The sequence below is a fragment of the Phasianus colchicus genome, chromosome 5 (genome assembly GCF_987193195.1).
Source record: "Phasianus colchicus chromosome 5, bPhaCol1.hap1.1, whole genome shotgun sequence".
NCBI lineage: Eukaryota > Metazoa > Chordata > Aves > Galliformes > Phasianidae > Phasianus > Phasianus colchicus.
This window is the reverse complement of record NC_143440.1, coordinates 40,474,335-40,486,300: the sequence shown is the minus strand read 5'-3', so window position 1 is coordinate 40,486,300 and position 11,966 is coordinate 40,474,335. Positions and strand designations below refer to the sequence as shown.

General features: G+C 42.7%; 1 long non-coding RNA gene across 12 annotated transcripts in view; it reads right to left on the bottom strand.

Moving 5' to 3' along the window:
• LOC116228948 (uncharacterized) overlaps positions 1-11,966 on the bottom strand; it is a 32,840-nt gene that overhangs the window by 13,281 nt on the left and 7,593 nt on the right. For 2 of the 12 annotated variants that reach the window (XR_016467002.1, XR_016467003.1), the window contains exons 2-6: positions 9,879-9,960; positions 5,525-5,758; positions 5,300-5,421; positions 4,362-4,468; positions 253-811 (exon numbers count right to left, since the gene is read on the bottom strand). This is a non-coding gene — a long non-coding RNA (uncharacterized LOC116228948). The other 10 variants (XR_016467009.1, XR_016467006.1, XR_016467001.1 and 7 more) reach the window with 9 other exon arrangements.

Genomic DNA, 11,966 nt, shown 5'->3' with positions numbered 1-11,966 from the left:
GGTTCCACCCAACTGTGATTCAAGAACAAGAAACCATACTGTTTGAAATTGTAGTAAATGCTTAAACACAGCAATAGCAATTATTGATGCCCATCCAGGCTTTTTATTTAGATGTGGCTGTGCTGAAAACCTGAGTTACAAACTTGCAGTCAAGCTTACTATCTAATGTTACTGTGAAATACACTCAATATAATTTTATATTGGACACCCACAAAAAGAACCAAGAAATGGGCATATCAGAAATGACCCCAAAAAAATGAAGTCATCCATGTGTGAAGACTAGGAATATAAGACGGGAAAACTTCCTGAATAGCTGTTAATAATAGTGGTGTTAAGTCTGCAACTGTGTTCACAGCTAACAGTAGAGTACAGATGGGCAAACCACAGAACTTCTACAAATTACAATCCTGAGTATGTTTTTGAAAAGGCAACATCCCTTGGATGACAGAGTAATGAGGCTCCATCCAATAAGTACTCCACTAATTTTTCCTTCAGGGCAGAATGACTAGAAATCAGTGGCCAGGTCAACACCGATAATAGATTGTGGCATTTGCACTTTACTTGTTAAGGTTTGCAATGACCCAACAGAATTTTTCATAGCCCAAATTTTTATATCAATCAATACCACAAATATTTGCCTCTGTTCACAGGAGCACATGCTGAGATAATCTCTGTAGTTCCTTATTCTTAGAAAGAAGCATTGTCCAAGTGCCACAAGCTCAAATGCTTCAGTACCACAAGTATCAGTCTTCTAGGATGCCCTGCTATATGCAGTTGAGGGGAAGGAAAGAAGAGGTCATCTAGGCTAGCTCTGCAAGAAAATGTATGTAATAAGCTGATTACCACAGGATAACGATGTGTTTAATTCAAATCCACCTGTAAATGAAGCATCTTGTTTAGCATATGTACTCTGTTTATTGTGCGATCAATAGATAAACTATCTGTCCAAAAGAATATAAACAACCACTGATACATATTTTTTTAATATTCTACAGTAAAGGAAAAATAAAATCTGCAGTTAAATCAGAATCAATGTACAGTGGGATGAATACTGGAAGTAGAAGAAAAAACTGCCTGTACAAACGTAGCATTTCAGTGCACCTGATAGTACTGTGCTAGAGAAATCCACTGTTATAAACTGGGCTGCACAGTAGTGCCCAAGACAGATTTACTGCATGTCTTTTTCTTGGCAACCAGGCAGTAACTTACTGGCAAAGCAGTCCCTAAAGCTATGCCTGCTGCCTTAAAGATTCTGCTCTTAGGTATTTTTCCTTTGAGAGCTTGTTGACTTTTTTTTCGCTCAGTGTTCCATGTCAGATAAAAGATGGACCTAAGGAGTATAACTGGATCTAACCTCTGCTGTTTATGCTTTGCTGAGCTAGAATATAGGAGAAGCTGGTAGACAGGGAAGCAGCTAGTTGGTAGGAAATACCCACATAGCAGCACAGTATCTCAGTCTTACTGCCGTGCCTGTAAGTCCAGGTTGAAACTGACTTACATTTTACCAACTTCAGACAAGAACTTGGATTTATCTTCATTACATAGGCCATTGCCATTCTCTGCATCACAGCTTAAGCAGGACAGATTTAACACAAAGGAAAAAGTAATTAGTGACAAGACTTATTCCTATTTAATTAGGATAAAAAATTGAGTTACAACTCAGTGTGTTCTAAGCTTACTGTAGTTCTGATGAAATCAGAAGACTTGCCTACATCTGAACGTGTTACATCAAAAAGTTAACAGATGTACACAGAGTCCGGGAATTAATGATCCAGAAAAATAAGTTGCTGGAGGCCTCGAAAGACCACTACATTAAAAAGCTTTGGTAAAAGACTAGTGACATTCACTCACACTCTGCCAATGCCTCTATGCATTCTAATGACCAAATCTAGTTTGATCTGGAAGAAGTAGAACAAGATGCTGTTGACACAATTTTAACATGGTACAAAATAAGTTCAGCTATTTATACTTAACAAATGACAAGCACAAATACCTTAACAAAATAATTTTCCTATGCAAATAAGGAAAGACTGCCTAATAATACGTTCACATATACTCTAATGGAGTTGAGGTGAGATCAAAGTTGCCATTGTGCAAGTTACAGCTTAGCTCATACAGGCTCTTTCCTTGCATCAATTGATATCTATAGTCAATGGGCCACAGAAACAGTGGTTTTAAGGCACCTCTAGAATTGTCTCGTCCAACCTCCCACTAAAAGAGTACTGTTGCCAACAGATTATCCATGCTAGACTTTGAAACTTTCCACTATGATGACTGCCATTTCTTTCAGTAACCTGTATCAACACTACCCCCCTCACCTTATGAAGAAGTTTTGTCTTATTTCCTCTCTGAGTTTCCCAAAACAATTCCTTCGCTTTTCTCTTACCATCTACTACTACCACTAAGAATTTGGCTCCACTGCTTTTGTAACTCCCCAACCTTTAGCCTCCTTTATGCCACACAGAAGAAGGACTCAACGCTCACATTTTCTTGTACATCATGCGCCCTGTGTCCTTGGCTCCTATGTAACCTTCCTCTACACCTTTTCCAGTTTTTCAGGTGGTAGATCAGCCTCTCAGCTAGTGCTGATTTCTATTACAAACAAGGTGTCAACAACAAATGAATGACTGAATCCTAGTTCCCAAACTCACTAGATTCACTTAAATCCATTGGATGGATAGGGTGTTTTGTTTTTGGGGTCCCAGTGGACAAAGGAACAATCTGAAGTGCCAGAGTAATTCTAGCCCAATTAGCTCTATCCCCATCCAGTTCTTGCTATTTTAAGTGTAAGACCCATCTTAGGAGGCTCTGACTATGCACAGAGACTCTGAAGGAATTAACCAGCTAACCATGGATCTCTCTAAGATGGTAAGTATTTAGACGATAGCAAGGAGCCAGATCCGACTTTCATTCGCATCCAAGGGTTTGTGCTCAGATAGGCACCACAGAAAGTATCTACTGCATCTACTACTACAAGGAAAAGGACAGAAGGGATGAAGTGTAAAAGTCTGCAGTAGCTTTCCCTCTCTTCAGAATAGAGAATATGATTACTCCTCTGGAAGTGAAAGTTTTAACCCTATTTAGGCATTTCCCATCTCATTTCCATTCCATCTCTGACTTTTTCCTACATTGCTACGTTCCTATGTTGCTGATGAGCACCTTCTTCTACAAAAATTCCCATGTGCAGTGAACTGTACCCTGTATACTACCTGGGGGTTTCTTTGGGTTGACTCCCTTTTTGTGTCTGTAATAACACAGCTTAGCACTAGTGTGAGATGAACCAAATAGTAGAGTCCTCCTTCACGGTCCCTTGATGCTCATTAACTCAAGTGCTCAGTGCTGCTAACTGAGCCAGAGGAAGACATTTGTTCACAATACAGCTTTTCTAATCACCTTTATGTGCAGATCTCAAGGCTCTTCCAAAAGTTAGGTCAAGACCATTACTCTTTGGAAAGTCAGAAGCAAGGTCAATTTATAGCAAAATGAGCTAAAACTGAAATAGAATTAAAGTGAGATACAAAGAAACATTCGCCACAGAGAGAATAAAAAGTGAATCAGGTGAGAAGACACTATTTCTTTATTCTTTCATGTTGGGAAGTCAGCACTTCACACTGGCTTTTAGCTTCCTTCTAGGTGAATTTAAAACTCATTCTGTATTTACTGAGAAAGGCCAGAAGAATCAATAAAGGGCTCGGCTTTCTAGACCTGATCTTCTCACCAATCATTTCTGTCTCTGTTCTGTGCTAAGGGCTCAGATAAGAAGGCTTTGTTTTTGTTTTCAGTCCCCTTAATGGATAGGTTTCTTAATTACGATGGGGGAAAAATGACTGCAATTTTGCAGTGGTAAATTAAAATCAAAATGAGGTAGCAAAGAGCAGGGTTTGGAGGGGAGGGGTGCAATCAGAAACAGCTATTGATTCTGAAATGATGGAGGAGGCCAGGGGAGAGCATACAGGCTGGAAAGGAGACTCATCTTTCAAGTGCTGCTCTTGCATAAAAACAATCAGGCAGCAGTGTTGGTTGTTGCTGAAACTTTAACATTAGCTTTGTTTTCAAACTGAATTTAAATTTTGGAAACACTTGTCTGTTCATAAGGGGATGGCTCCTTACACAAATCTTGAGATGATGGAAACCTGAGTGTGAAGAAACTCTTAGTAGTAACAGTAATAACAAAATATTTGGAAATAATTTATTCTAAGATAAAAAGTCACTGTTCACAGCCAAGTAGGCAGAGAAAATGCAACATCCGTATGACGAACACAGGGCAAGCTGCAAGATCTAACACCCTTCTCACTCACAGTTATTGCGTAGTACGTCTCAGCTTTTCTTGAATAGAGAGGACTGATCTGGCATTGTCTTACCTTGTTGCAGTGACTGAGACCAAGTGTGGGCACAGCTTTCTGCCACTCTAGACAGCACACTTTCATATATTCTGGCCTTTTTCCCTTCGGCTTTTCAGACAGCATTCCTTTAACAATAAAATCAGATGTTAGCCTGACATTTTGCCAAATAAGCTAGCACCTGGACAGACTCTGTGCAAACAGTACTAATCTTCTAATAACTGGTTTGTCTGATTGTTCTCATTGCTGTGATGAAACCTGACTTTGTAAAAATGCTGATTATCAGATGTTTGGGGCATAGAATCAGGAAGATTTTAGCCCCACTATTGCAAATAATATTCTAAATACAGCCATTCTAAATACAGCTGAATGCTTTAAGTAAATAAGGCTCTATTTTCAACACAGATAGCTGAAAACACCTTGGAGGTCCTCTTGAAAGCAAGAGGTTTGTTGCACCATGCAGGAGACATCTCTTCCACTCTTCACACTAACATTGTTCTACAAAATCCTCATCCCAATGTGGTGACAACACAGTGTTTCCCTTGCTCCTCCCACAGGGACTGGCATTTTGTACAACTATGTCCTTGTTCATAAGCCATTTTCTTCCTCTCATTCTCCTCCAAGCAGTGCAACAAAATCTGTTATTTTCCCACTTCCTCCATCTTTGTAGCCAAGATTCTGCCATGTCACCTGTTCCCTGCCTGACTCCCAGCAGTAGGTAACACATATAATTAGCTGGCAGTGAGAACTCCTCATCCTTGCCTAATACCCTATCTTCACTTGAAAATGGCAGAAGCACACCTTTCCAACAACTGTATCTGTGGCTGCTCCTGCCTTTGACAGCTGCTCCTGGATAGGAAACTGAAGTGCAGGACAGATATTTCTAAGCTCTTCCTGGCTGTCATTGTGCTCTAGGGAAATCTGGATTTGGCATAGTGCTTGGATGCTTCAACACTTACCTGGGCCAAAAGTGGAATCAGTCTGCAGATATCTCCCTTATCATCACAGGAGTTTTATGCAGCACAGCAAGTCTTGTATATTCTTATCACTACCACTGTCTAATTCACTGTCAGTTCTTTTCCTAGGACAAAAAAAGGAGAGAAGTTAAAGGAAAGAAAGATTCCAGGTGAGCAAACATAAGAAGTAAAGATACGGCATGCTCCTGATCCCTATGACCTACTTACCCTTTCCCTGTAGCTTCAATGATCATTGCATGCTTTTTAGGGAATAGCAGAGGCTGCTGAAGGCTGCAATCCCTGGATCCACAGATCTCTAATGTCTCCTTTCCCTGGTATTCACACAGAAAATGCTATTTTTTCAGGTGACATGGGGCCTACCAAGAAACCATCCCATTCTGGCATCCCATTCTTTGATTAAGTGTGCAGGTACTCAGTGTTGTTATCATTGGATATTATTTTCTGCAACAGAAAGGCAGGAGAGAGAGAGAAAAATATTAGTCAGAGTTGCTTAATTGAGATCTAATAGCCAAGGTCAATGCTAAGCCAAGAATAGATAGCAGAAGCCTCCTATGATATATTTTTGTGATGAGATGTTCATAGCACACAGACTGATCTATTGTTGGTTTTCACTATGAAAAATTTAGCTATTGCCTGGAATGTACTCAAATCTATTTTGCATTATTTCCTTCCTTTTTCATTTAAAAATATGTTTCTAATGAGACCTTATGACTGTGTGAATTAGCAAGTCTCTGCTGAGTAGAGAAATTGCTTCACCTTGCAGAATTGCAGCTATATGTTCTTCTGCCAGACCTCTGCAAGATGACAAAACCTGTTTATCTGAGTCTAGCATGCTTTTCCATGCCAGAAACAAAAACTCTTAGAGGGAAAAGGTGAACACTCAACTGGCATGTGCAAAGCATCCTGCTCCTCAAATCTTTAACTGAGAACGCAGGAGGGAGATGATTCACATGGCCTCACAGACGTGAGTACTAAACCTAGAGAGCTGATGAAAGAGTTAATTCCTCTGAAGATGAAAGGAATAAGGTCTCCAAGGAATGCATCGTAGCACATCTATTCCCTGGAAGATGCTGCTCTACTTTCTTTGTCAGAGCCTATAGCACAGGACACGGTCCAATCCAACTCAGTAAGAACAGAGAACACAGTCTGTATAGGCATCACAGCAAACACGAATACAATAGGTGCAAGGAAGCATTGTCTTCTGGTGCACAGTTACCTTGTGTCTACCTTAGAGCCTTCTATTACCTATCACTGGAGAGCTCCAAGCTCCTATTGCTGCTATTGTTGAAGCCGTTCACTGTGCTGCTCCCTAGAGCACCTCTCTTGCAGTATGGGTGCAAAGTCCTCCAACAGACAGCTCTCTGCACATACACACTATGTACCTAACAACTGCCAACTGGCTCACTTCATTGCTTCTGAGAACACTGTGTGGATGATGATGTATCACAGCAGTTCAAACCACAGTCCTTCTGTTTCTGTACTGCACCAGCAACTAATATGCAAAGTGCCCAAATATTGGCTCTCTTTTACTACACCCCCATGTTCACCATTTCTCCAGTCCAGAGAGAGGGCAACACAACCCTCAAACAGTCATGTAAGAGCAAAAGTGGGTCCAGGCCTTCCAGAACAACATGCAAAAATAATTGCCTGGGAGCCTGGCATCTGGCATGGAAAGGAGAGTGTGGTCGCCATGGTAATGCTTTGCCTCATTTAACTGCAAAGCAACCTCTTGTGTCCTTACATGCAGCCATTCCCGCACATCTGCCCTGCGCATAGCACAGGCAGCAGACTGCACATGTAACCAAACACACACATTGCCCCTCTCCCTGTGGCCACCCCACACAGGAAGGGCACAGATATATTGTAACACCTCCGCTATCCCTCATATATGATGCACACAACACATACTTGCTGAGCAATACACGTTCTCTCAGCTCTCTCCCACTCAGGCACCTCAAGAGAACCAGACAGGCTTACAGTCTCAGCTCCTCCAGCTATAGGCCCCTCTGCTGCATAGGTATACGATGCTTTATAAGCACAAAATCAATGCACAGTCTGCCAGCCACCAAAAGCTGCAAGCTCTTTGTCTCCCTCTGACTTGCCACACACCTGACTATAGATCTCATGCAGTTTATTCTTGGATGCATTTTGCTTCGCTTCCATGGCATGAGCACAGAATAAAGGCCCCAGGAAACTGATCTATAACAAGGCCATATGCCACTATGCAGTACAAAACCCAAGGAAAGCTGGTGGTTAGGTCACTTGGTGCTTCTGACTGGACCGTGCTGCTCACACTTCTTGGCTGATAATTATAGGAAATCAACATCAATCCTGTTTCTCCTCAATGTATCCTATGGGTACCTGAAGGAAAGTCCAACTCCCTGTTGATAACAGGAAAGCAGAAGCAAGTGATTTCATAGCATAGCAGGAACAAAGTAGGTAGGAGCTGTGAGCTGCATCCTTAACCCCCTTGCCATGCAACAGTCAGGTATCAACAGATATCAGGTAACAGTCAGCTGTCATAACAAACCACTCAAACTCAGCTTTCATTTACATCACCAGACAGCCTGGAGTCCTATCCAGAGATGCAACTGTCACAACATATTCCATGAGTTCTTCAAGAAGGTGCTGACATAGCTAGAGCTTGGGCAGTGCCACTGTGGCGGGTACAGACCAGCCCTCTGTGAGTTCAGACAGCAAGTAGAATCTCCTCAAACACACATACGTGGCAGCTTCAGTTAACAAGACCTGTTGTGCCCAGCAGGCACAAACTTGTTGGAGCCTGAAGTTTCCATATCACACAGCACCAGTGTCCTTTTCTGCCTCGTGCTGCAGAGAGTTTTAACCAGCACTTGGCAAATGACTAGCATCTAGCAAGTGATGAGGTGATGAGGTAGCTCATGCTGTGCCAGCCACTAGGGTCCAACCACGTTCCACTTGCCGCTACTTTGCTTGTGTGCTCTACACACGTGGCCTCTAAAATGCTCAGAAAACTACCTCAGGTAATGTCTCCTTAGACTGCAGGCAGGATGTCTGCCCATATTCTGTTCTTTGTAAACCTCTCAAGCTCTCCCTGCTTACTTCAGCTCACTCTTGAGAGTGTGATCCAGCTAATGGAAGAGTGACCTGCTGTACTTGTACAAGCACACAGCTGAAGTAGATTTCCCTACCTGGTTGCTCAGCACCTCTGGAAAAGGTGGTCCCAGTTATCCCAGTACTGGTCAAGATTGCACAGCACATCCTCCCCTCTCTCCAAGAAGTGATAAGCATGTAATTCCCAAGCCCATGCATCTCCTTTCTCTGTCCACTCCCATCTTCACTACCTGTATGCCTGATTATACCTCAGCTCGGGTACCTCTCTGAAAGCAGAGGCCCCACGTGCAGCCTTACGCAGAGGTAGAACCCGGGGAGGGTCTCTGCTGCCTGCAGAGCCTACAGCCAAGCAAGCTGGAACCGCTCTGGCACAGAGAAAGGCATCTAATGTCTGAGCGCACACTTCCCCCTTATGGCTACGTCTGATATAGCAATGGCTCAGACCCGCAGCACCTTCACCAGGCTTGTGATTTTCCCATGAATGTTGAATATCTTACACCTGCCACACGCACGTCTCTCCTTCTTCTGCATTAGGGGAATAAACACAGAGCCACTCTTACCAGCCTGTTTGGCTGTTGCAGATCAACACACACGGTGAGCAGCACAAGAAAGCAAGACAACTCCAAGCACTCAGTATGGGTCCTGCCTAAGGTGTCACACTGTCCCTCTGATGGAATCTCAAGCATCTATCCCTGCTCCTGGGGCACACTTCCCCTACTGGAACATCTTTCCTTTCCCCAGATTAAACACGGCTTTTACTTTGATTCTGAATTGAAAGTTTTTAAGTAGATAGTTACGATTAATGATTCTGTTCAATTTCTCCCTCTCCCTCCCATTGCACTGCATGGCTAAAGCCTCTCTCTTCTTATCTGAGTAATAATGTCTTTACCAAAAGGAGAATCAGCAGTCTTAGTAAGTCTTCTGGTTTCCAGTGCCGATCTTCTTCTCTGGACTGAGCTTCAAATAGCTGTTTCTCTCTGTTCTCCCATCACCCCAAATACCATATTTGTAATTCAAGAACAACTTGCTTCACAGGAAGGGTAATTTCCTCTAACATCTACCCTATGACCACCTTCCCCTTCCCCACTCACCTCCCATTTCTGTTCCTTGCTCTGAAGGAAAATGAGTCAATTTTCTGGCTGATACTTTTCTGTTGGATCAGTGAATTGAACTGACCTGTTGCAGATGGAGATTAAAGTACTGCACACTTCACTCATAAGAGGAAGGCAGATATTTACTAATATAAATAGATATGGTAATTTGAACAATGAAGACTGCAACTTAACAAGATTCGAAATGGCTACATATCCTTGACTATTTGCTACGCAGAGGGTGGGGGATGCATAATGAATCTAAGATCAAATCTTAGTGAATCTAGTATAGCTTAAAAACAATAAATCACTTGTCATCTGAAAAATGCAAGAAAACCTGCTACCCCTATTGCTAAAGGAACCTATATCATCCTTACCAAGGATGTGTCAGAAAGGCATCACCACACACTAGGTGAATTCTGCACAGGCATGAAATGTTCAAGGGTAATTCTTCTCACTCTGGAAGTAGAAAGGTGTGTATATATAAAACAGCAATAACAACAAATCTTTAAGCCATATCTTCTGTCAAGCTTTTCCTGCCTTCATCCAGGTTTTTCTAAAAAGTAGGGGAAGGACAACAAAAACCTGCAAAACTGTGTGGTACCCAATGGGGGACAAACTCCTCCTTCCTTCATTCCTTCTCCAAGCTAAGGATTGATCACTGCTCACATGCTAGCGTACCATCCTTGCCACCTCTCTCTTCTTCTCTACAGGATGTTCTCTTCTCATGTACCATCTATGTAAAAGCATCAGGAAGGGATGAAATGAACGCTATCAACAAAGACATGTTTTCAATGGATCTCTGCATCCCCACATGCCCTCCTACTCCAGTCAGAGGACAGAATGCCCAGTCCTGGCTCCTAGATAATAAACATGTAATGCTTGTTGCCACTAATTCCCTGGCTGATCAAGTTCTCCACCAACTGACAGACTTAGCTAGATACCACACTGTTTCTCACAGCCTTGGCTATCCACCCTCTTTCTTCTCTATGACCTTTAAGGCAGCTCTTCAAAGCTACATGCCTAGGTGAGGAGCTGTGATTTAATTCCCTTAAGTTAATGCATGTTCAAAGGTCAGTGACTCTTCACATTCCTCTACAGACTCATACCAAGTGCTCAAGGCGCTCCCAGCTGACAAGAATTATGTTATACCATGATCTTCACGGTCAGAAACTGGAGGCTACAGGGACGGGGAGTTGAAGCAAAAAGGCTGAGCCATGGGACCAGGGACAGTGGCTGCAAAGGAGAAGGCTTCAGCAAAGGACAAGCATCCTCTGATTCTCATACATGCTGCAACCAAGGGGCTGCAAAAGTCAGGGGCTGGCACAGCGTTTCACAAGAGGAAAAGCACAGCCACCCAATTGACACTGCATGCAGCAGTCTCTTCCACTCCCCTATCAGTGTCAGCGGTCTACAAGGGCTTTTAGTTCTGCCCTTCACATAAGACCAGGTGAATAAGGGGGAATGTGACCAGTTTCCTGTGGTACCAGCAATATTGTCAGAACAAGGAGAAACAGCTGCAGTTCTCCTTGAAGTCAGCCACAACACCCTCTGCCAGGCTCAGTGCTTCTACCCATTTCTCAAAGTGCTTGCAGCTACTGATAAAGAAAGGCCACATCTGTTCTGAACTTGTTTGCCAGGATATTAGTGGGAGGAGTGTTTGGTTTCTCTTCTATATAGCTAACTCTTAGGCCCAGACTATCAAAAGCATTTAAGTGCCTAAAAAGAAGTTAGGAATTAAACTATCGTGAGGCTCTGGGTCCTAATGAGGACTCAGTTATATTGGTATTGAATGTTTTTTGCTGATTTGGCTGACAGTGCTTGGAAAAGTTCTGCTAAAAAAAAGAAAAAAAAAGCACCCTATTCTGCTGACATAAGCTGCGTGCACATAAGGAGGGCTTCTCTGGTACAACTCTGCTGCTACAGCGATATCACACACATTTACATGTAAATTAGGGCTTTGTTTATTATGCTGCACAGATGCAGCCTTTCTCTTCATCTTCCATGGAGAGGGTAATGGTCTCACTAAACTCATTCTATGGATGAAGAAAGCAAGCCACAAAAAATGAAAAATAAAAATCAACTTATTGGCTCAGTGCTGACAGAAAAAGCACAGAACTTAGTCAGTGCCTACAGGAACAGGACTTTCTTCAGTTCTAGAGCTGGGGTGACAAGTGAGCATGACATTAAAAAGGAGCCCACATCACATCAAGTATGCGGGATCAAATGCTGTGTTTGAGGTGGGAGAGCTAACAGTGAATGCTCTAGGGAACCCCAAAACTGAAGAGAGACTGAGGCCTGTTTAGCTGCAGGAAGCACAATCAGCAAGGAAATGAATCTGAAACCTAAGGACAGTTTCTACCACACTGCTTTACCACTCACCAAACTGAGCAGCCATGGGCACAAGTGACAATGAATGTCCGTGGAAGATTATGAAAGCTGAGGCAATACAGATGACTAAAAAT